General features: G+C 41.4%; 1 protein-coding gene across 7 annotated transcripts in view; it reads left to right on the top strand.

Moving 5' to 3' along the window:
- The window catches only part of TENM2 (teneurin transmembrane protein 2), a 1,152,237-nt gene that overhangs the window by 511,565 nt on the left and 615,621 nt on the right, over positions 1-25,051 (top strand). The gene's annotated exons all lie outside the window — the stretch shown is intronic.

The following is a 25,051-nucleotide window of genomic DNA, read 5'->3' as shown; positions in this document are numbered from 1 at the left end:
AAAGATAACTACATGCAGAAACAGTCTTCTGTGTCTTTACTACTTGCTGGTTCAACAGCTGAAAATCGAACTATGATACCTCCTATTTCCAGGCTGTTAAGCCCTGTTTTGGTGTTACTCATCACACTTTTTCCAACACAAAGGAGTGGGGCAACAGAAGATCATCTCCATAGTTATTTTCCTCATATGGAATATTATGCATCTGAAGAGGAGAGGTTCCTGTTGATGTGGACTCTATGCTTGTGAGAATCTTGAAAATGGGAACAGGAAGCTTTTCTCTTCTGATGTATCACCTTTTGTGTGCGGAAAAATGTCAGTGGAACAGAGAATTTTATTGCATTGGCCTGGAACGGGCCTGTAGTGTTCCAAAACGGAATGTTCTGGGGACGGGAGGCAGCGGGAACGGATTTTACCGCACAGCAAGAACAATGTCGCCGCCACCGAGCATCCCCATCCCATTCTGGATGTGTTCCCCAGGGGGTGCTTTCCAGGAATGGTTCTCAATTGTTCCTGAAAATTGCCCCCTCTGGGACGCATCTGGAATGGGATGGGGATGTATGGCAGCGGCGGCAGCGTTCTCGTTGTGCAGTAAAATGCGTTCCCTGCTGCCTCCCATCCCCAGAATGTTCTGTTTTGGAACTCTATAGGCCCGTTCCAGGGCCAATGCAATAAAGTTCAGAGTATGGCATAGTTAAGCACTGACTTCCTCCTGTCTTGAAAGAGATGTGCTATATAATGCCTTAGCAGGGTTCTGATTTCAACTGGATGTGCACATATATCCTCAACCTTAGCAGTGAATAGCTACACAAAACTAAAGCTCCGCTGGGATTACTATCAACCTCCGGAGAATATTGCTCAATTTTCTAGAGCTAATGTTTTACTGGAGCTTTCTAAGGAATAAAATAAAAAGTTATTATTTACACAGATTTCACCACCCAGCTAGTTTAGAAGGGGTGCCACCATTTTCACAGGACCTTTTGAGTATGGGCCTAGGCCTCCTTATACATTGCTTTCAAATTGGGGAAGTTAGGAAAATAAAGAGGAATGAAGCATTTCTAAAGGATTTCTTATTCTCTCCATCATGCCCCCTCCCCCTCAAAAAACATTTTGAAACATTTCGCAAGACACAAGCTAGGAGAGGCTGCAGGAGTTTGCTTTTGGCTTTGCCTACAGGGAAGAATAAAATCCAGCCCTCTCTTTTCCTCTCACCTCTTTTGAGTCAGTTCAGTAGAAATTAGTAGAAGTTCACTGTGAACTCCATTTGTACCAATGGAAATAAGTCAAGAACAAAGGGGGGAACGGAAGGAGAGAGAAATTGGGACTTTTTTTTTAAAAAAAAATGGGGTAACAGGAATCATCAGGACTGCCCTTGCCAGATCAGGGCAGTTGGAATACATGCACAGGCACTAATCTTGGAGCTGGATTTCAGGGTGTATGGGAAAGAATAATCCTCCTTTTCCAAAGCTCCATAGCTAGGGAAGGTCTGGCAAAATATCCTTTATTTTTGCCTTTCCAGTGAGTCACAACTGTTTGTTGCTATTTTGGTGAGATTAGGGCAGGAAAGAGTCTGCATAAGTGTAGCTGTTTGAATCTACCTGTTCTATGTACTCCTTACTGGATATCAGGGAAGAGGCTTGTAACATGAGACCACACTGAATACTGTCTGGTCTGTCAAAAATGTCCCCATCTCCCCAATTGTGTGGGACCTGGAACTGTATCTTAGCTAACCAAAGTCAGTGATAAAAAGGGAAATTTGTACTATGGACCACCACTGAACACAAAAGCAGAAGCCTCAGCAGCTTGTGTGCATGCCTGTGTGTGGGTGGGGTGGACTTTCATGACCTGAAGAGTAAGGTTTGCATTATTATTATTATTATTATTATTATTATTATTATTATTATGCATCTGGATTTTATCTGAATGGTCTTGCTTGTTGAGTGACAGGGAGAAAGTCAAAACGTAAGAGACCTTTTAAGACAGTATTTGCTGGGATATATTCCCAGCATTAAAAGTAAATGGGGGAAGTAGTCATCTAGGATGTTTGTGAAGGGGATTCTGCTTCCAGAATTATTGAGCACCTCTTACATAACATAATGAAAACATAACATAATGTATAAAAATAAGAGTAGTATCACAGCCAGCATGAGCATTGGACTCTGAAGTCCAGGGTTCAAATCCCCACTCAGCCATGGAAGCCCATGAGGTGACATTGGGCAAGCACACTCTCTCAGCCTCCGGGAAAGACAAAGGGTTGCCTTGGGGGTGCCATATATTGGAAATGACATGAATGCATACAACGACGTCAGCAGCAGCAGCAGCAGACTTGACATATCTTCCCTCTTTCTCCCTTTAGAGGAATATTTTTGTCTTGACTTGCTTTTTATTATCAACTCTGTTCAAAGCTTTTGTTTATAGAAAGTAATCTTACTATCCATTCTTTTAATGGATGAACAGTTTTCATAGATGAAGCATATATGTTTTAGAAACACCTTCCTCTGTGCATAATATGGTGACAATATAGAAGCATTTTCAGCAGGCTTTTCTCCAATGATCTGTTACCATAGATTCTTTTTTTTTCACACTTTTAAATTTTATATCCCATACAAATATCAATAAATAGACATGTTTATTCTTGTTCCTATGCCAGACTCTCTCAGTAGTCTAATGTGCTTTAAACAGAAACGTTTTCTTTAAAATGTTTTCACTGTCCATTTAATATGCCTATTGTTTAGAGTTTCACATCAAAAGGCTTCACATTTCTGCTCATCGTTTCATCAGAAGCATTGATCATCAGTGGTGCTTGGTTCTTTCATGTCATTAGGATGGTGAATCTACTCTGATTTGTAGACTGAAGGTTAAAGATACTGGATATCTTATGGGGCTAAAAGTTTGGATAGTTCCTTTGATGGTCAGAATAAATACCGGAGTAGAATTACTGCCCCACAGACATGGAAGCTACCAACTACTGGATTTTATCCATTTTTTATTTTTCCATCATCATCATTATCATCATCATCAGAATGTTGTCTTTTTAACAATAGTCTGCATGTTTCATATATGCAGACTGTTGTTAATACAGTGGGCCCCCAATATCCATTGGGTTTTTTTCCCCAGGACCACCACATCTTGCCCCCCTTTGGACACCAAAATTTATGGATGCAGAATCTGTGGATATGGAAAGCCAACTGTCCTGAACAGTGTCAAAGTATACCTGACTCTGACTATGCTTATGCTAGCTCCTTACATCTGGACATCATGACTTACACTACAGCTCAATGCATTTACAAAGGTTTAAGCAGTAGTATAAGTATGTTAGAATATCCAGTTTAGACAACTGGGATCCAGGATAGTTAGTTTTTTCCTCCTGTGCAAAAGTTAGTAGATTTAGGTGGGTTACAGACCGCCATTAAAGTATGGACTCAGTCCGTACTAGGGTTAGGAAGGTGCGGTGCTTCCGCACCCCCCTAACCCTAGTACGGACTCAGTCCGTACAAAATGGCGGCTCCCCTTCCACAAGGGGGCCGCCATGACGACGTCACGACCGCGCCGCCTCTACACGGGGCGGCGCGGACGTGACGTCGTCGGTCTGCGCCAGGGCGCCTTTTCCGCGGACCAGGAAGGAGCTCCGTTTCGGAGCTCCTTCCTGGTTTGCGGCGGCGCTTTGCTTCGCTGGGCGCAGCCTTCAGACGGCTGCGCCCAGCGAAGCAATGGAGAAAGGGGCCAAGTGGCCTCTTTCTCCTCCCCGCTGCTGCGGGGTCTCCTTGGGGCTTGAAGCCCCAGGGACACCCCTTTTCAGGCTTCAGGGAAGCGGCGTTTTGCTGCTTCCCCACAGCCTGAAAAGCGGCGGATCGGGGCCTCAGCGGCTGCTGTTCTGGCAGCTGAGGCCCCGATACACTGAGGAAAGGGGCAGGTACAGCCCGCCTCAAATAGGCGGTCTATAACCCGCCTTAGAAAGAAAAAAAACCTCATGCTGCAGTTTAACCTATTAATCAGTCCAGCATAGAGCAAGCTGTGTAGTAGTTAGTCCATTCGATATCAATGACACTGCACATGTAAGAGTGCCACTAGATCAGAGATATAGAATTGGGTGATGGACTGGAGGAGGACTAGTATGGGGAATAGAACTGGTGAACTGGATATAGCCCTTGGGTATGCCCTTGGGATCTTGCCTTTCTCATTAGACTCAGACAAAAGAAGACTACTGCAGCTTTTCCTACTTGGTGTGTTCTTCCTTACTAATAATGTTGGCCACCTTTACTAATGTTAGTGAGCCACATGTGCTCTGGTTTTCTTCTGCGAAATGTTGTTCTGTGAAATGATATTATACACTTTGTACTTAGCTACAATCCCATCTCAAGTCATTTTGCTACTGGTAGCAGAGCCCAGACTAAAATCTCTGAGTGGTTTGGAAATTATGTCCTATTCATCTCTCCCCCTCTTGTGCCACCCAAAGGAGGGCACTTTATCCTTACACATATGTGCGTTGGACCAACTTTGAGGTACCCATAAAGCAGTGAGCAAGGGTATTCAGTGGGTATTTGGAGTCATGTAAGCAGGAAGACAAATACTCAAGAGGCAGAGATTGCTACTGACTTGCAGGCTTTACCATATGCATGCCTGTCAAAGAGTGTTTAGCAGTAAAAGTGTCATGGGTAACATTCCACGAGATATCAACAAAAACTGATAATTGAATTTAAGAATGTTTAGATCTTGATGCCAAAAATATCCTAAACAATAAAATTAGCTAACTAGGTCTTTGGGACAAGCTTGGCCTATTAGAGATGCACAATAAATGTTAAATTGAGAGATGGCATTTCAGATGACAATGATATTCTATTTAGAAGGTAAGGACTTGTTCTTTGAAGCACCCTGAAAATGTAAGGGCATGATTTTTTGTAGCTACAAACCCCTTTGACAGATGCTTAGATGAACAGTATAAAAGGGCAGTTCTGTATACTTGCTGTTACTCAGTTGTAGGATGTGAGAAAATGTATTGTGCCCAAAAGCTCATATTTTAATTCAAAATAAATTAGTTTTTGAGATACTAAAAATACCAGATCTAACTCATGAAGAATGTTCCAAATTATAGTTATAGTTATAGTTATTTTACGAAGAAAAGAAAATATTAACAATTTGTCAGTGTATTTTATTCCAATTTGATCAATGGCAGGAAGCAGTCTGAAAGCTTGATTGCAATAATTGCAGAAAATAAAATGAGATTTTTATCTCAAAAATACACGCTCTCTCTCTCTCTCTCTCTCTCTCTCTCTCTTGTGGCCTCTAAATAAAGAAATAATGAAATGAACCTACCAGCCATAGAAAACTTAACATGGCATGTGATTACTCTTCTGATAGTCCAGCATCCAAAGAATTCTTGCAAGCCCTGACTTCAAACTCTGGGTTCATAAAAAAGAACCTGAATGTTCAGATAGCTATCTCTGCATTTTCTATGGCTAGAAATTCTTGGCAAACTTGCTCTTTACTTGTAAGCCAGAATCCTCAGCAAGTATGCCCTATTCTTTTGTGCAAATTGAACCACAAAATTAATATTGTGTGGAACCACCTCAGTAAGTTGCACAGATACCCCCCGTGCTGCAAGAGATGAGGTTTAAAGCATTTTGCTTCTTAGTCTGTGTTGGTTTTATTTGGCATTTTCAATGCATTCATTTTCAACTTTGTAGGTTGATCATGGGTGAAGGTTCAGACCATTAAACATTCAACAGCTTCCCCAGTTCATCAAACTTCTTGTGTTGCCTCCAGCTCCATGAAATTTTTACAGACAGCTGATCCATTTTCTCTGTGTTATAGTTCTGCTCTAAACTAAATAAATAAGGGTAATGCAGTCAAATCCAACAATGCCAACTTGTCCTGCTTGTCTTGTTTACATGCAGATTCAACTTGTATACTCTCACCGTCCAGAGACAGGGACTAAGCCTGAACCATTTCTGCCCATCACTTATTGTTGGTCTACCTCATGCCCTCCAGCTATCTCAATTTGTCAGGGACAGTCCCTAATAATCATCTGTCATCCTACTTTTTCAGCTGCTTTTAAAATATCTAATTTCTCTTCTACTTTTCCCACTTCCCCCTTTTGTCCTTAGCTTACTGTCAGGGATGATGGGAGTTGTTGCTCTTCACCTCAGGCTGTAACTCACCACCTTGTTAATGAAGCTGAGCTGACCAGCTTTGGTCAGTGATTATTGCTTTCTCCCAAAGCAGCAGAGTTTTCTGAGAATAGGCTGAAGACCCTGACAATCTTCTCCAAGCTTTCTCACTCTTCTTCTTCAGATTTCTCCAAACACCATCAGGATTCTGCTGGTTCTTGTATCTTCACTCAAGACACCAACACAACTCAGTAGTCTTAGATAAAAGATCTACTTTATTCTACTATATACAGTTACTATCTCTATATGCCCAACAATCCACAATATCTCTACACTCTACCAATACTCCACAACTACCCACAAGTTACATTAGCAAAACCGGCAATTATTATAGCAAATGTTTGTTACCACCCACTAGACAATTACCACCCAGTGGGTGTGTACATTCACAATGATTGGTTGACTTTTGTTCATCCCATACTCAGGTCCAACCCATGAACATCATCTGATCACCTTGTATATGTAACAAGTCTCAGGTGTTACCAATGTACATTCCTTAATTTTGTCCTTGGCTCCCAAGACTTCTAAATTATATCATCCTTTACACCTGTGTGATTTCTTAATTGTTCATGCTTAGTCATTCTGACTCTCACATACATATTTTATTTCTATAACTGCATGCCCCATGTTGCATTTCCTTGACACTTACTTCAATTGCTGCAAGCTGAAAGTGCAGATGGAGTTGTGCTGAATTAGCTCGGCAGGGGGAGATGAAGAGCCAGAATCTTGCCCTTGCCAGTAGGATCAGGGAAAAGCTAACTGCTACAGCCTCTCCTAACTCATATTCTTCCTTACTAATAAGTAATTAATAATCTTGGCCATACTAAGGTGTCACTTGGACACACATATCCCAGTTGTCATCTTTGAAATGCTGGAGGATATGCCATTTTAGCTGCCAGTGAATATTACAGCCTAACAGTGTTTTCTCATATCTTAAAAACATTGCAGCAGAGCAATCCAAATTGATAGCAGAAATAATGATGCCCAGAATCAAGGCATTGGAAGAGTTCCTGAAGAGTCGTCCAGACCACCTCAGCCCCCTAATTGTGATGACATTTGGATTTGTAATTAGTTACTTTAGAAAACAATTTCAGGAAAATTCTATGTAACCAAGAAGGTATGCTACATGAGATGCACTTCCAAAAATCATGTTTAGATTTGTTTTATACTCCTAATCTTGTTGCTTTATGAAAATATATTCTGTTAACTAATCACGTAGAACATACATAATGGAAATTCAAAGCTTTTTATTTAAAAACTACACGTTTTTATTAGCAGTGCATTCACAGTAATATATCTATATGTGTGTATTTTTAAAAGTCAGAGTGAAAGTTTTTCAATTAAATTCCTAATATGGTTTTAAAAGTCCAACAGCTGTGAATAATTACAATACAAGCACATGAATCCATGTGCAAACAGATTTATGCAGCAATCCTCTTGCTAACTCTTTGCTTCAATAATTAAACATACGTTAACATGATGCTCAGTCATTTCTGTGCAATATTCCCCCTTAATTATTATTTTGACTTACCCATGTTTACAATAATTAGTGACAGCTTTAAAGTATTAATGGTACAAATTGTGTTTTTTGTGATTATGGCATACATCATTGTGCTTTAAAAAAATAATAAAGGAAAAAGGGGAGAAAGGGCCAAAAGTAAAGGAAACAATAGTGAATATACTACACAGACATTTTATGACAAAAATATTATGCTTGATAAAAGAGAAAATATATAACTGTGTGGTTTTGTCGTACTACACAATAAGCAAAAATCTGTTTGCTACCTAACACTATATTGGTACACTTGCCTTGATGTCTGTATGGTTTGAAGGTTACAGTATACAAATTTCCTCGTTTCCCCCCTAGAAACACCAATTGTTAATGCTCTTAATGCAAGCATTCTTAGTCTTTCATCCTCCAGAATGATTTGAACTTCAACTCTGACAGGTTCCAGACAATATGCTCAGTGCACAGGAATTCTGGGAGCTGAAGTCCCAAACTTTTGGAGGACAAAAGGTTGAGAACCACCTGAATTAGTGTTTTTCATAGGCTTGAAAAATTGTTCACACTGCAGCGGCCACTTTTAAAGTAGCTCCTTTGTTTTTCTAAGGGCAACAGCTTCCTGCTCTGGAATAAGATCAAAGAATTTATGTAAAGGATAATAGTTGTACTGTGATTTGATAGAGGGACTCAACATTGTCTAACTGTACTTTGAGTTTTATGTCTGGCATATCTAGTTTAAGGATAGAAGAAACCTGAAGTTGCTAACATGAGAGAAATAAGGGGACTCAGAAAATAAGCATCTCCATGTTCAAAGAAAGGTGACACTTGGCTGCAAAGTGGTGGGTTAAGGAATCTGAAAACTAGATGAAGGAAGCAAGGATAACTGCAAATCGGTAAAGGAAGAACCAGTTCTAAAAGGACATATTGGAGAATGACTTTGCAAAGTAAGGAGATAAAATGTTGCAATAAGAAAGTGGAATGACAACATTTTGGCATCAGGAAGACTGAGGTTCTTGTCTTTGGAAAACAAGATGATAAAGGTTTAGAAATAAAGTCCATTGAGGAAAGATTGAGGGTGTTAGATGTGCACCATTTGGAAAAGCTTGGACAGCTGATGGACTGTCACATGGAAATTGGAGAAAACTTGTTTGGTGCTGCTTCAGAGACTAAGGCCTGTTACAGACTGCCAAAATAAAGCTGCTTCGGGTCTCTTTGGAGGTATGCTGTTTAAATGATGCATGCATCCAAAGAATCCGGAAGCTGTACCAAAGCTGCACTCCAGTGCTTAGGAATGGAGTGTGGCTTTGGCGCGACCTCCAGACTCTTAGGACCCAAGCATCATTTAAATAGCATAGCTCCAAAGAGACCCGAAGCAGCTTTATTTTGGCAGTCTGTAACAGGCCTAAGACCCAAACTGATGGATTTAAGTTACAAGAAAGAATATTTCTGACGGCAGTCCAAAAGTGGAACAAACTCCCTTGGAAGATGGTGGTCTTTCATTTGCTGGGATTATTTAAACATAAATTAGATATTTTATTTATTTAATTTACTAATTCATATTCTGCCTTTCTCCCAGGGATGGGACTCAAGACAGCTCACATCAAGTTAAAAAGAAAGTATACTAAAAATCTATTTGATACAAAAGTTGAAAAAAAATTAAACAGTTCCAATAAAAGCATTACATAATAATATTAAAGCACATTCAAACATACTAAAATGATTAAAACATAACATATCCAAATAAAAAAGACACTTCTGCCATAGTATTTTAAAAGCCAAAGGCTCACCTCACATAAAGCACCCCTCAGGGATGTTTTAGTAATGTATTTCTCCACTGGCATGAGGCTTGAGTAGATGACCCCAGGAGACTCATCAGTTTTAGGATTAGTTGATTCTCAGTTTTCAGTGTTATTCTGGTTATGCTGCATGACATTTCACATTTCAAATGTTTATGGTTTAGCATTGTTGACTTTAGTTGATTAAGAAGATCTTCTCATGGTTCTACCAGAAGACCAGACTCGAGCCCTAAGAATCAGAGCCTGATGAGCAGCTGTCTCTGAAGACCTGCCTGAGGCTTATATTATCACTATTACTATCATCATCATATTTTCTGTCTCTCCTCAAGGCCTGAGGTGGGATACAACTAGGGTTGCCATAATGGAGGACCTCCAAACCGGGACAAATGTAGGACCAGGTTTGAAAATGTAGGATTTTTTTTTTAAATTTCCTGGCTAGGAAATTAAAAAAAAAAGTCCTACATTTTCAAACCCTGTCCTCCTCCTCCTCCTCCCAGCTTCGGAGGATGCCTAGGCCGGCTCCCAAGCCGGGAGGAGGAACGGGGGCCGCTTGGAATCGCGGCGATCGCCGCGGTGCCAAGCAGCCTCGTCCTCCTCCCGGCTTGGGAGGAAGCCTAGGCCTGCTCCCAGGCTGGGAAGGAGGCAGAGGCCAGCTCCCATCGTGGCGATCGCCGCGATGAGAGCAGTCTCCGCTTCCTCCCCGGCTTGGGAGGAAGCCTAGGCCTGCTCCCAGGCCAGGAGGGAGGCGGAGGCCGCTCCTCATCGCGGCAATCGCTGCGATGAGAGCAGTCTCCGCTTCCTCCTCGGCTTAGGAGGAAGCCTGGGCCTGGCTCCCAGGCCGGGAAGGAGGCAGAGGCCGGCTCCCATCGCGGCAATCGCCGCGATGAGAGCAGTCTCCGCTTCCTCCCCAGCTTAGGAGGAAGCCTGGGCCTGGCTCCCAGGCCGGGAAGGAGGCAGAGGCCGGCTCCCATCGCGGCAATCGCCGCGATGAGAGCAGTCTCCGCTTCCTCCTCGGCTTAGGAGGAAGCCTGGGCCTGGCTCCCAGGCCGGGAAGGAGGCAGAGGCCGGCTCCCATCGCGGCAATCGCCGCGATGAGAGCAGTCTCCACTTCCTCCCCGGCTTAGGAGGAAGCCTGGGCCTGGCTCCCAGGCCGGGAAGGAGGCGGGGGCCGCCCCTCATCGCGGCGATCGCAACGGTGGGAAGCGGCCTCCTCCTCCTCCTTGGCCTCGCGGAGGCCTTGAGGACCCCGCGGCTGGAGCTCCGACTACGGAGCCGCCTCCAAGGCATCGCTGGGGCCCGGGAGGGAGCGTCTCCGCGGTTGGAGCTCCAACCGCGGAGAGCCTTCCCAGGCCTCAGCAAGGCCTTGGAGCCGCCACGGGGGCTGAGGTGGCCGCGGTGGGCGGGGCCGTCCTGGTTTGGGCGCCAAACCGGACCGGGACCGGGATGGCACCGCCCAAACTGGGATTGTCCCGCCCCCCGGCGGGATATGGCAACCCTAGATACAACACATTAAATTAAAACACATAAACATAGGACATATTAAAATAATCCATCATAAAATTAAAATATCTCAGTTTAAAATTCATAGTTTAAAATCAACTGGATAGGCCTGCCAGAAGACATAAGTCTTAAATTCAGACACCATGTTTATCTGTCAAATCTTTTCTGGCAGCTCACAATCCAGGGGCAGCTGAAGAAAAAGTCCTCTGGGTGAAAGTTGCAGCCCTGGATAGAGACAGTTCACCTTCAAATTCCAAGGAAGAAGCTGAAGCCCCTCATTTCTGTAAAGTTACTGCCACCTGCAGGCAAAACCTCGGTTAGAGGCATCCAGGTAAACTGCACAGCTGCAAGGCAAGACTGTTTATAAGCTGGAGCAAAGAACTCCAGATTGTCAGCAGCTGAGCTCTGAGTGGAGAATATAAACCTCACCTAGGACATTCAAACTTTTGGTAACAATGTTAGTCCTGAATTCCTATCTTCTAACCTTTGCATTTTTGAGTTTTGCCATACTGGATGCATTTTTAAGTACTGCCATGCATCTAGTGATGTCTGACCTTGGGTTGTATTTGACTTTACCTCCTGCAGTCTATGTTTGAGAGATTAGACTCTGGACCATTGTTTGGTTTTGGATCCCCTCAGCTGGCTTTCTGGTAGGAATCTGTTTTTACCTTGGTGCTGCTTTTCACTCTCTTGATTCTCCTTACCTGCCTTGGCACAGGCCTTGACTGGCCCTGGACCTTAATCTCCTGCCCACCCCACAATCACAACCAGATCTTGGGAATGTTCCTTCTGTGGACACTGTTCCTGGTGCAGTGGTTAAATGCCAGTACTGGAGCCATTCACTCACAAACCACAAGGTTGTGAGTTCAATACCAGCCAGGGGCTCAGGCTCGATCGCAAAAATGAGTACCCCACTTGTTGGGGGCAATTGCCTTACACATTGTAAATAGCTTAAGGAGTGCTTAAGTGGTATATGAATGTACTTGCTATTGGTACATTGATTGGAGGATTCTGGGAATTGTCATCAAACAAAGTAACTTTTGAGAAGTTCAAGGCTACATTTCCTGGCATATAAACTATTTGATAGTCCTAGAAAAATGATGGACTCTCGTTTATGAGAGAGTTTTAACCTGAATCTAGATATCACTTATCAGAGATGATGTAGTAGTGAGTTTGTTGGAGAAATAGATGGTTGACATTTTCTCCATTCGTGGGATTCTATGATACATACTAATCAAGACTAAACTAGACATGGTGGCAGAACCATGTGTTTCTAAAATTCAGTCAGTTAGATGGGAACTAAGTTTGGACCGCTATCTGATGACCTATACCCCTTTAGGCAAGTTGTTGAAGTCAATGATGGCCAGTCCACATGTGCCAGAGTCCAAATGCCTTGGATGGAACACTGCAGCTTTTAGATCATTTCAGTCTGGTATAAGTGTAGCATTTGGCCTTGAACCTGCCTCTCTTCTGCTGGAGAAAAAAAGCAGGGTAGCATGACTTTGTTGATTCTCTTGGACCTTTCAGCAGCTAAGAGCTGGGAGATGGTCAGGATGAGAGCACACTGTTGCTTCCTTTGAGGGTTTTTCTGTACACAGAGCAGCAATTGGGGAAGGTGTCTACTATTGACTCTTACATAGCATTTGGGGTTTGGGTGGTAGAGGATATCATCTTGGCATCCCTCATTCATGTTCTCTAACATCTCTGTGTTAATCCATCAGGAGCAAAATCTCTCCAGACTGTAACTCTGCTTTTCTCAGACTCTTCTTCAGTCTTTTGATGTCACTGTTACTTCAAAAATTAGAAATGTAATTGTATAGGAGAAACGCTGTGTCAGAGTTAAATAGTAACCATCAAGAGAGTTAATTTGCATTCTTCCTGTCTTCTTCAAGTTAGAACCCCTATCCCTATTTTTATAAGTAAATTAAGCAGGCTAGCTTTGAAAGAAATGTTTGGCCCTCAGTGTGGGGTATATTATGAACTTGCTGTTGTCTTTCTGAAAGGCAGGTGAAACTATACACATGTTCTGACCGAGTTGTAAATGGTTTGCCCTTGTTTTCTAGCTTGTTTCCAGCCAAGATGTAACCCCTCTTCCCCACACCAAAACAAAAAAGATTTCCATAACAAGGCTTGTCAGGAAAGGCTTCATACTGAAAAAAAGTGTCCTGTCAATAGTGACATTCCTCTCTTTTAGTATATTTCCTGAAGGCATGAAAAAGTAAAGGAGATGGCTGAGCCTTTGTGTTCAGTATGTTGTTGCTCATGTTGTAATCCATCAGGTGCAACAATAAGTGTGAAACAGTAATGCATAATGATTGTGTGGTGCCTTTGTATAGTCCTGATATCACCTGTGTATCCTTATTCGTTAATTACGGTGGCCTGATGTAAGAGACTCTGACATGCATTTTAAGAATTAAATCCTTAGACAAGTGTTCTTAACCACTTTTGCAGACCCAGGGGTTTGATGCCTAAGGATTCACTTGCTAGGTCAAATTGCTATGGCACATATTACTCTAGGAAATTAGTTATTCCTGATTATTATTAGGCATGCTATAAACTGTAATTTCTCAACATGGCACTAAATCACTTTTGTACCAAACCATTTATTTTCTTTCAAATGAGCATGGCATAAAGAAAAGAACTGCTGATGTGGCTTCTTAATTTATACCTTTTTATTTATGTATTTCTCTATTTATTGGCCACTTTAGGGATTAACCATCTCTAGTTTATAAAGCTAGCATATTAGACCTTGTTAATGGCTTGAGGTCAGAAGCAATCTTACTGAGACATAATGTAACATGTTATACGTTTGCATTTCTTGCTTCCCATTCTTTCATTCCACTGATTGAATTTGCAAAAGGAAAATAGCCCTGCTCATAATAAAAGTGTATTTAATGAAAAATATGTGACAGTATGCTCAGTGTCCTTCTGTTGATATACAAGTGCTTTGGCTTCTTCCTAATCTCTGTTGGTATGGAGATCAGGGAAACAGCATGAAAGGACGGCTTGAGGTGATTGGATAAATGAATTTCCCTGTTCATTAACACCACAATATTCAAGGGCTCAGTGTGTTACTTCAGCTTCATAGGACATAATTACATGTTTTGATTAGCAGATACATTTCCCTATCCTCAAGATGTCAACAAGGGTTCATGTGTATGTCATATATAAACGGGCGCTAATTTCACCAGTCACAAAAACAAGGTTCCCTAATTACAGTTGTAGCCTCTCCTTCCCATCAAGGTTGGTTCGACATTACATCGACTGTGGGAGATGATGGGGTTTTGCCCCTGTGGAATGGCTGCAGATATTGGGCAGGAGCTGCTCAAAATATCTACTTTGCTACTCAAGTGTATGTGATTAATGAAAGCCTGTACACATTTTGAGAGCCTTTGGCCACATAGGAAGAAACATTTGCTCTTTCTTATGCATCAACAAAATATTTTGAAGAAAAGAGTGGCTCTAAATACTGTGTGGTGCTGGGTTGGTATGTGGAGAAGGTTTTCAAGAATCTATATATACTTTTATTTTTATTGTTTAATGGATTTTACTATTCTCAAAGATTTAAATATGTACTGTTTTAAAGTGATTTTATCTTTTTAAATTGCATTTTATTTTTTTAATGAGTGATGTGTTTCAATACTGTACAAGTTTAATTCTATTTTAATGCTCACTTTTGTATATTTTTAATTGTACCATTATATTTTTTAAGCCACTTTGTCTCCCAGTTTGGGGAAAACAGTGGGATGATGCTGAAAACTGGAAGCAATTATTATACTTTTGATGATTCTACAGAAGAGGAAAATTCAGTAGCTGCTGATGATAGGGTGACTTGGAAGTCTCTCATTTCTGGGTTCACCATAAGTCAAGTCAACTGCTGAATGTGATGGTAATTAACAACAACAATAATTAAATATCCCATATGAGCCTGCATATGTTTTGTAGTCTTCAGAGAAGACTCTTATTTCCACCCCATCATCCTCACAGATACAGTCCACCCTCCTCCTCATTGGACCTGCCATCCGTGGATGTAATCATCTGTGGATGGCAAGCCCCAATTTTGTTTAACTACAATGCATGTACGTGGCCATGCTAGTGGGCATGCACCACACCACCATTAATTTTAATGGGACTTGAGCATGTGCAGAGTTTGGTATCCATGGGAAGGGGCGGGCAGTGGTCCGACTGTACATCTCATAGGAATATGTGGCGAACCTTCTGGGTGGTTGCTCTTTAGCTCTGGAACTCTTTTCCAAGAGAGAGCAGACTGGCATCTTTCTTGCTATCCTTCTGTAGGAAGTGAAGGTTTGTTATTATACTTTCAGAACTGATTGCTCATGAGGAAAGGGCCTTTAATAATGTGATATATTGATTACTTGGTTTTGTTTTAATGCTTGTACATCTAAATTACTTTTAATCATTTTGATAGGTTAGTTATATTTTAACTTCTGTATAATGCCAATTCCCCCGCCCCCCATGTCTTTATAACCTGTCTTGAATTCCAAAGTTGGGGGAATGGTAGGGAATTATGAATGCATGTGTGCATGAATGTATGTATGCTTATATGAATTAATTAATACTTAGTCATGGTTCCCTAGCTTCTTATGGAGTATTTTTACCCTTTCATACTGTTCTACCTGGCAGATCTCAAGTTTGTGCTATAGCTACTGGTACCTTACTTGTATGTGCAGGCTGGGGCGGGGTGAGTAAACATGGCAAGACTTAAGTTAGTATTTGGCAAATTGTGCATGATTCTGTATAAGAGTGGGTAGAAGGCACCTTGTGTGATCACTTTTACACCATCTATCATATGTAGGTAATTGGAGCTGAGAAACCTTGAACCATAGACTTGGAGTGTCTTAACCCTTCCTTGGAAATTCTGTCCTCTCACATGGGCTTGGTAGTAAGATTCAGGGCCAAGAAAAGGTGTTGCTTGAATGATGTTGCTGAGTGAGATCATTCCCCCCCCCCCCTCTGGAGTAAGCACAGTGGCCAGCATGGTGTAGAGGTTTAAGTATTGGACCCTGACTCTTGAGACCAGGGTTTGAATCCCCACTCAGCCATGGAAGACCACTTGGGCAAGTCACACTCTCTCAGCCTAAAATAATAATAATAATAATAATAATAATAATAAATGATTGATTTATATTCCACTTTTTCCTTGCAGAATCAAAGCAGATTACAAAAGAATGCTATGAAATACAAAAAGTATAGCCTCTGCACCAATTGTAGCACGACAAACATAACAATAAAATAATTATACAAAAGCCTAAATAAATAATAAAGAATACAATGAACATTTACCTAATGCAATCTTGTATTATTATCTATTGTTTTATATGTATTTTGTTATTATCCTGTAGAATGTATGCCATTGGCAGTTTTCATTTTTATCAATTTTTTATGGTTTGTACAGCACCGTGTAAATCTACAGCGCTTTATAAATAAAGTTTAATAATAATAATAACAACAAACATAATCCAAACTAAATTACATAGCATAATGTCTAATAAAAATACAAAGTACAAAGGTAAACCCCCCACTGAACAAATCTTGCCAAGAAAATCCTATGACAGGTTGGCCTTATGGTCACCCTAAATTGGAAACAACTTGAAGGCACACAGCAACAACAAAGAACAGGGGCCCTGCTCTTGATCTGAACCTGTGTGAGCCTGATCTGTATCAGACCCACTGCAAGAGGATTTATATTGCAAAGAAGCAAGTTATTAAAGTGAAGGGTTTTGGAACATGTGACACTGCAGATGTTGTTGGATGGTGTCATGGCGACAATGTGGCACTGCTGAAAATCTCTTAATTCCTTTCACTCTTTTTCACTGTGTGCCACTGCTGCCACCTATTTGTCAAGAGTGACTCACCCACCCAACTACTTTTCTCAAATGGCAGCACAATGGGTCTTCTGTATCCCACCACTGCCACTCATATGTGACAGGGACACTCAAACTTCAGTCTTGCCCTCTAGTGTCTCCTACACTAGAACTTTCTTCTAATGCCAGCCCTCTGGGTTTTTAAAATCCCAACAGCTTTGCACCATGAAGTGATAGCTAAACACCTCTGGCGTGTCCCAAATAATGGAAGTCTTTTCTGTCTTTTGGTATCATTTTGAATGTGTTTCTGATGTGTCCCAAATAATGAAAGTATTCTCTCTTTTGGTAGCGTTTTGAATATGTTTCCTTTAATCACACTTCAGGCAACTACTTGTTGAAACAAACGGAAGAATTTTATTTACAAGCTGGGTTGATTACAGTATCTTTCTTAGTGGATGGTAGTCACAATTGATACAGTGTATAAATTCTTCAGTAGTTACAAGACTTAAGTTTCCTCTACTTGACTTTATAAATGTTTCTTTATATTCTTAGTTCCCACAGAACCTTTATCTAGCCTCTGTATCTCTTAACCCTTCTGGTTATCTGTGACCACACCACTAACTGCATTTTTTCAATTTATATTGTTATATTTTAAAACATTGTTAAATTATTATATAAAAGTTTCCTACTTCATTTGTCCTTCAGATTACTTTACTAATCTCCACCACTTCCTAGCGATACATATACCTATCCCAAAAGATAATATCAAATGCACTTTAACTGCGGACCATTCTTGTCCCTAATTTGGGTACTAAACCCCTTCTAACTACCCCTCACAGCAATCTCCCCCAGCCTCCTTGGGTGCTGACCTTTCAGGGTATAATAACACACCTCCCTATTTAACTCCAAACACGCCTCTGCCTCTCTTTCTATACCCACTCCTAGGAGTAGCCCCCACTTTTTTCTATCTTAACTCCCATTGGCTACCATAAGCATTCTAGCCTGCCTCTTTTCTCCACAAATGGAAACTACTGTCAACTCTATTCAGGCTTGCCAATGGGGATGGAACATGGATACTGTCCAGCAGCAGCTGAAGGGACTGTACATTCCCCTTTCCTGTATGTACAGTATGCAATGCATATTGGAGGTGTCTAGGTCAGCATTATACCCAATCTAGAACTGGCCCCCTGTGCTTGCTCTAGAGTACAGCGGGGGCAGGGAGAGACATAGCTGCCAGCTAGCTATATCTGCTTTGGCTCTCTGTTTTGGGATCAAAATCTACAATATCCATTTGGGTAAGCCATTTCCACACCACTTTGGTATTATCCTCATTTGATTAGGGCAGGGGTAGGCAACCTTTTTGAGCTGGGGGCCAGGTTGCTGTCCCTCAGACAACTGGGGGGCCGAAGCCGGGGGGTGGAGCTTCACCCTCCGGGGGTGGAGCCGCATGCCAGGGGTGGGGCTTCCACCCTCCAGGGGTGGAGCCAAATGCCAGGGGTGGAGCTTCCACCCTATGGGGCGGAGCTTCCACCGAAGCATCATCATCATCATCACCACCTCCACTACTATCATTGTTACAGCAGACCTTTCAGCAATAAATGCACCAAAAATACACAGAAATGCACTTTGGAAAGTCACACTCCTCCTCCTCCTCTTTCTCCTCCTCCTGCTCTTTCTCATTGAGAGGGGATTTTGCACAAAGAACACCCAGGGCAAGTAGTAATAATAATAAATAATACTAAGAATAAACTTACAAGCAAGGAAATTACTACAATGCAACTGAAAATAAACTGCAGCAAGCATGCACACAGGCCTGATACAGACAGCCAAAATAAAGCTGCTTCAAGTCACTTTGGAGGTATGGTGTTTCAATGATGCATGAATCCTAAGAGTCTGGAAGCTGCACCAAAGCTGCACTCCAGTCCTTAGGACTGGAGTGTGGCTTTGGTGCGGCTTTTGGACTCTTAGGACGCATGTATCATTGAAACATCATACCTCCAAGGTGACTTGAAGCAGCTTTATTTTGGCTGTCTGTATAGGGCCACAGTTTCAACCCAGAAAAGCCACAAGGTGCTCAGAGGGGATTTTGCAGAAAGAACACCCAGGGCAAGTAGTAGTACTACTACTAATAATAATACTAATAATCTTACAAACAAGGAAATTACTACAATGCAACTGAAAATAAGCTGCAGCAAGCATGCACACAGTTTCAACCCAGAAAAGCCACAGGGTGCTGAGAGGGCATTTTGCACAAAGAACACCCAGCTAACCCCCTCCCCCAATGAACCAACCTCTGGCCTTGCTGTGGCTGCAGCTGCCGCTCTGGCTCCCTTTCTCCCTGGCTCTGCACTCCTTCTGCTTCCTCCTCCTCCTTTCCCTGCTCTTAGGGAGGAGGAGGAGGAGGGCAGAGAGCGAGGTGGAGCCTGCTGCAGGCCTACTGCAGCTCCTGGAGCCCTGTTGGAGTGCTCCAGGGGCTGCACCAGGCCTCCTACATGGGCGCCGCCATTTTGTTTTTCAAAATGGCGACCGAAATCTCGTGTGACCTTTGACATCCTGAGGTCACGCGAGACTTCGGCCACCATTTTGAAAAACAAAATGGCGCCCGGAGCGGTGAAAAACGGGAAATCGGCGGCAATCGGCGGCAGGACTGCTCGGGGGCCGCTTGGAAGGCCTTGGCGGGCCAGATCCGGCCCGCGGGCTGCAGGTTGCCTACCCCTGGGTTAGGGTGTCAGTTGGTCTTCAGAGGAGAATTGTTGTATAAAAATAGAATTAAGCCACACAGTAAAATTAGCCCATTTAGTGTTAAGGCAGCTTTAGGAAAGCAAGAAATGAGCAGAACATTCATTACTTTTAATATTTGAAGGAAGAATTAATTCAGTATCTCATACTTCTGTTGATTTCATTTTCCTTCCTAGTTTAATTTAATGTCAGGGAAGCTGCAGTGATATTTACATATTGTCTTTGCTGCCTGCAATATCGTTACTATCTTAAATTTCCCACCTGGTTCCATTTAATCTTATAATAGTCTTTTGGATGGAGACTTGCGGGAACATCGTAAATGTTCAGGGAGAAGTGCACCACACTGAGCTTCAGAAATTACATTAAAACTTCCTGTATGTCTTAAATAAAAATGAAGCTGTGTAAAGGATAATAACGAAACAAATTATACTGGTACGCTAATAGCTGGTTTCCTGTGAATTCCTGCATCTTTCTTTATGGGTGGTGGAGCACATTAATTTTTGGGTCATTTTGATTGCACATTGTTATCATCATTACTTACCACTGAAGTTAGTTTTTTTTAAAGCATATATATTATTATAGTTTCAGCTTAGTTTGTTACTTATTAAGCTATGGTACTATATGTAGCTTCATAAATTACATGAAAGTATAGGATTAAATCGTTATTTAAAAAGGGCCCTTTTTAAAACAATTACGAGAATGCTTCCATGATGAAAACGGAAGCCTTTCCCTTTAAAAGTGTCATCCGCAATCCCACCAGGAGGCTCCAGTCACACATCGGTGACGCTGGGGCGACGGGAGCAGAGTGGGAGATAAGTAGTGTGATAAACTCCATAGTGGTTTGAATGTTGGACTACTAGGGTGGGGGGAATTGACAAGTAGCTGTGTATTTTTGTGCAGGTGATAAGACATCTAAAGAGACAAGGTAACTTTTAACGGAAAAGTAGCTAGTCCATCCCTTTCTTTGTTCAGCTGTAGTTAATTAAAAGAGCAAAAAGTTCAAAACACCTTGGCCACACACACATTAAATCATGGTCACTATCATGGCTATCTAGAGAGCCAGTGTGGTATAGTGGTCTGAGCATTGGACTCCAACTCAGGAGACCAGGGTTTGAATCCTGGCTCTGCCACGGAAATCCACTGGGTGATCTTGGACAAGTCACATTTTCTCAGCCTCAGAGGATGGCAATGGCAAACCCCCTCCGAAGAAACTAGCCAATGAAACCTTTTAATTGGATTGCCTTAGGGTTGCCATAAGTTGGAAACACCTTGAATGCACACCACAACAAATATGTTAATGTGTACACACATGAAATGTGAATTGTGAGCACTAGATGTAAATTAAGTTTTTAAAAATTCTGAAAACAAGCTGCTGTTAATATGAGAGTCTTTTCATGTTATTAGGTAATAAAATTTATTTGGTGATTGACCAGTATAAAAACAAAATCACACAAGCAACATATCAATATAACAATAACAAATTAAAATATAAACTGATGGTAGACTGTATGTGTACAGTATCAAACAGTTCTTTCTACACGGTAATAAAATGACCATTTGACAGTTGAGGGCGCAGTTTACAAACAATATAACAGAATTTAGCCACCTTAAGGGATACTGTAGGATCATTGTTGTCCAATAGGAGGCGTAAATAAAAGGAGTCAGGTTTGCCTGGGAATTTACTCAGTAGTGGGCTAATCAGTTGGTGACGAATGTCTCTATAGAATTGACAATAAAGGAGAACATGCTCATTGGTTTCAACAGTGCCCGAGCCACATGGGCAAAACCGGATTTCAAAAGTTGTTTTTTTTAATCTACCTTCCAACATGGCCGTGGGCAACACATTGAAACGTGCCAGAGTTAGAGCCCTTCTAAACTTCAGGAGGGGATGTTACTAGGTTAAACTTTCCTCACAGCTAGGCATGAATTAATGCCTAGTGTCATACTTAGAAAATGTTACACAATGCCACAAGGGACAAATTTTCCTGGAATCCCCATATCCTCTTAATTCAGTATGATCTAAAAAAGGATTGAGGATTTTGCATATATATATATATATATATGCGCAAGACACAACTGGAATAAAAATACACCAACTCTATCACTCTCTACTGAGGCACTGGCACACTGCATGATATCTGTTGCTGTATAAGTAATATCCTGTATAAATAATAAGATATTATTCCTAATATCTGTGGTGCTGATCCCACATGCCTTCTCTCCTTGCATATGCAGTTCAACTCTGCTGTGTCTAATTGTGCATAGATAGATAACATCCAGGTGGAATGACAGAGAAAGAGAGAGAAGGGAGAATAAAAAGGTCCTTTAAAGTAATTAAAAGCTAAATTTTATCCCTACAGTGTTTTCTGCTCTTTCCACTGTTTGCAGTCAAGATGTAGTAAACACTAGCAAATTATTAACCTTTCAGATTGTGATTGAACCAACTGCTTCAACATTTGCTTGTAATGGGATCCACAACATAATAATAATAATAATAATAATAATAATAATAATAATAGAATGCAAGAGGAACATATTGCAGGGAATGGCAAAGAATCTCAGGCTAACACATATAAGGCTGCATCTGCACTGCAAAAATAATGCAGTTTGACAAAGTTTTAACCGCCATGGCTACATGCTATGGAATCTTGGGATTTATACAGTGGACCCTTGTTATACACTGGGGTTTGGTTCCAGGATCCCCCGTGTATAACAAAATCTGTATATGCTCAAGTCCCATTAAATATAATGACATAGCAAAATGGTGTCCCTTACAAAAAATGGAAAATCAAGGTTTGAATTTGAAATTTATACTTTTTTTGAACATTTTCAAACCGTGTATGCTTGAATTCATATATAAAAATAATCTGTATATAAGAAGGGCCGATTGTAGTTTGTTCTGGCACTAGAGGTCTCTGACGGAATTACTGTAACATGGGATATAGTTTCAGGGAGTGTGCAGACATTGTTGCCATGGAAAGAATAATCACTGTCCTCTCTTCCTGTTTTTGGTAGATTTTGCTGTTACACCAGCAAAGTTCAAGGATTGGATCCTACCCCTTCTTGGAAGAGACAAAAAGCTTACAAAATAGTAAGCTCTTGTTTTTCTTTCTGATTCTTTAGGCTGGTTGTTAATAGTAAAAAGCTGAGGTTCAGGAACTGTAATAAAACAAGTACAAAGATGGAAATATATTTTCACAATTAAAAACAAGTTTTTTTTTATCTGGCTCCTGAAAATTTATTTCTGGGTGGTGTCTGTTGGGAGGGCCAGTTACATCCTTATATTGCTGCCTCCCCCAATGATCTGATCACAACACAGCTGCTTTCTTGTTTGCATCTTCCCTGCCGTTTCCCTCTTCCCCCTTCCTCAAAAGCATTTCTCCAGCAAAAGTTGGAATCATGGAAATTTATTTGAGAGTCTGTTTGATGTCACTCTCTAGTGGCTAAATGTGTGTGACTATTCTCTCACTGATGTCAGATGGATGGCTGTCCGGAAAGAAGCAGAAGGAGGAGGGAAGACACAGCACAAGCTTTGATCTCTCCTGGCTCCCTGTGGAATTCTTCCACCTTTTCATGTTGGAGATCAGTTAATTATTAGATGAAATTGGTTTGGGGACCAGAAACCATTCTGAAGATTCAGTTCTCATGCTGATGCTGAATATTCTTTGATCTGGGGCACTGTGGCTTTTAGACAAGAGGAATCTGTACTGTATCCTATAAGTGGTAAGTCTCTCTTGCAAAAGTGAATTAGCCCAGTTGTCGCCTCTCAATAGCCCTGTGTTTAAACTCAGTTGCTAAAATTTGATCCCTTCCCTACTCTGTCAGTAAGAGTATTACTGCAAGCTGAATTTTCCTTCCAGACAGCAACATTTTAGATTTTGCAGAGGAACCTTTGCATTGTAGAAACAAACAAACAAAAAATATCAGCAAGATATTAAGGAAGTCTGGAGTTTTAAGATTGATTGATGTTCTGTGGTGGCATTCATCTTATGTATCTCATCTTTAGCTTCATAATAAGCAAGAATAATTATTTATTATCATGACTTAGTCCTTTGTTTTGTTGTTGATAATCAATCTACATTGTAATCGTGTCATCCGTAACCTTCAATTTTTCTCTATCCTTTACTCCTTGGTATCTTAAACTATGCAGCAGTGATCATATTTTCTTTGTGGAATATTCCCTTCAGTCATAGAGTACAGCCTGCAGGCCAAAATGCAGCCCTATTTCTATCATTCCAAACTCCCAGGCCCCTCAATTTTTAAAAGACAACTACTTTGGGGGCAAAAAGGCCCTCATATAATCACCCATGGAGTGGCAGTTTAGCTGTAAATATCCGCCACCTCCAAATGTCACAACCCTCCCCCCCTTAGTTGGCAAGAAAATCTGTTCCAAACCCCAAATCAAAACTGTGTGTGGCATTTTTGGTTGGGTCATCACACCACTGTGCAAAGGACAATTGTCTCTGCATCTACCACACCTTCCTTAAATCTTAAATTTGGTTATATCCCATCCTTGATGGATTTAACACAATCAAACCACTTCCCCCATACGGCTACCACTCTCAGTTATAAGGAATTAATTTCCCCCTCTTTCTGTTTCAGAAAAGCAAGGGGATATATCATTGGCTACAGTCCCAAAGTACTGCAGCAGTGGCATCAAAAGGGGTTTCATGTAGCACAGTTTCTTAGGATATATAATCTAAGGGATGGGGAGTTGTAGAGGATCTCTAATATACACAATAACAGGCTTAGTTAACTAAGCCTCTGACAAAGAAGCTCCTTTTATGCCTTCCCAGCCCCCTGTTTCTTCCTTGTCCTCTATTTAGCAGGGTTTTGTGTAGCAGCATTGGCATTAGGGGGATGGTGAAACACAGCTGGAGAAACATCAACTTTTGGTACTAGGTTACAGCAGTGTGCAGTAAACAATGCAACGAAGCTTAAACTGGGAAAGAATATGCTTCTGCTCAAACTGATACTACTGTAGCTGTGTATGCCTGCCTACAACAGACAAGGTAAACAGAAGCTGACTCCAAAATCCCATGTGTGGACAGCAAAACAGAGAGAGAAGGGGAAAGTAGATTAGTCTGCCTCCCCAACTGCCCCCAGCATATTTTTCTTTTAAATGTATAGATCCCTAGAAAATGGAAATGATAAGAAAAGTGGAGGCTGGTAAAAGAAAGTCACCCCTGAGTACCTTTTGGAAAAAGTTTTCAAGTAGTCTCTAGAATGTCCAAATTGATTTTACTTACATACACTAGGCTTACTTGTTTCATTTCATATGTGCATGTACCCTCCCCTCCATATCCACCGACTTTTTACCCTCAGATTCAAGGATCCACAGTTTGAAAATTCCAAAAAAAGTATAAATTCCAAATAGCACACCTTGATTTTGCCATTTTATATAAGCGACACCATTTTTTACTATGCCGTTGTATTGAATGAGACCTGAGCATCCACGGATTTTGCTATCCATGGGGGTTCCTGGAATTCAACCTTAGCGGATACCAAAGGCTCACCATAGTT

Source organism: Sceloporus occidentalis, unplaced genomic scaffold (genome assembly GCF_023333645.1).
Source record: "Sceloporus occidentalis isolate IW3139 unplaced genomic scaffold, rSceOcc1.0.p SCAF_1, whole genome shotgun sequence".
NCBI lineage: Eukaryota > Metazoa > Chordata > Lepidosauria > Squamata > Phrynosomatidae > Sceloporus > Sceloporus occidentalis.
The sequence above is the reverse complement of the archived record's forward strand: the minus strand, read 5'-3'. Positions and strand labels throughout refer to the sequence as shown.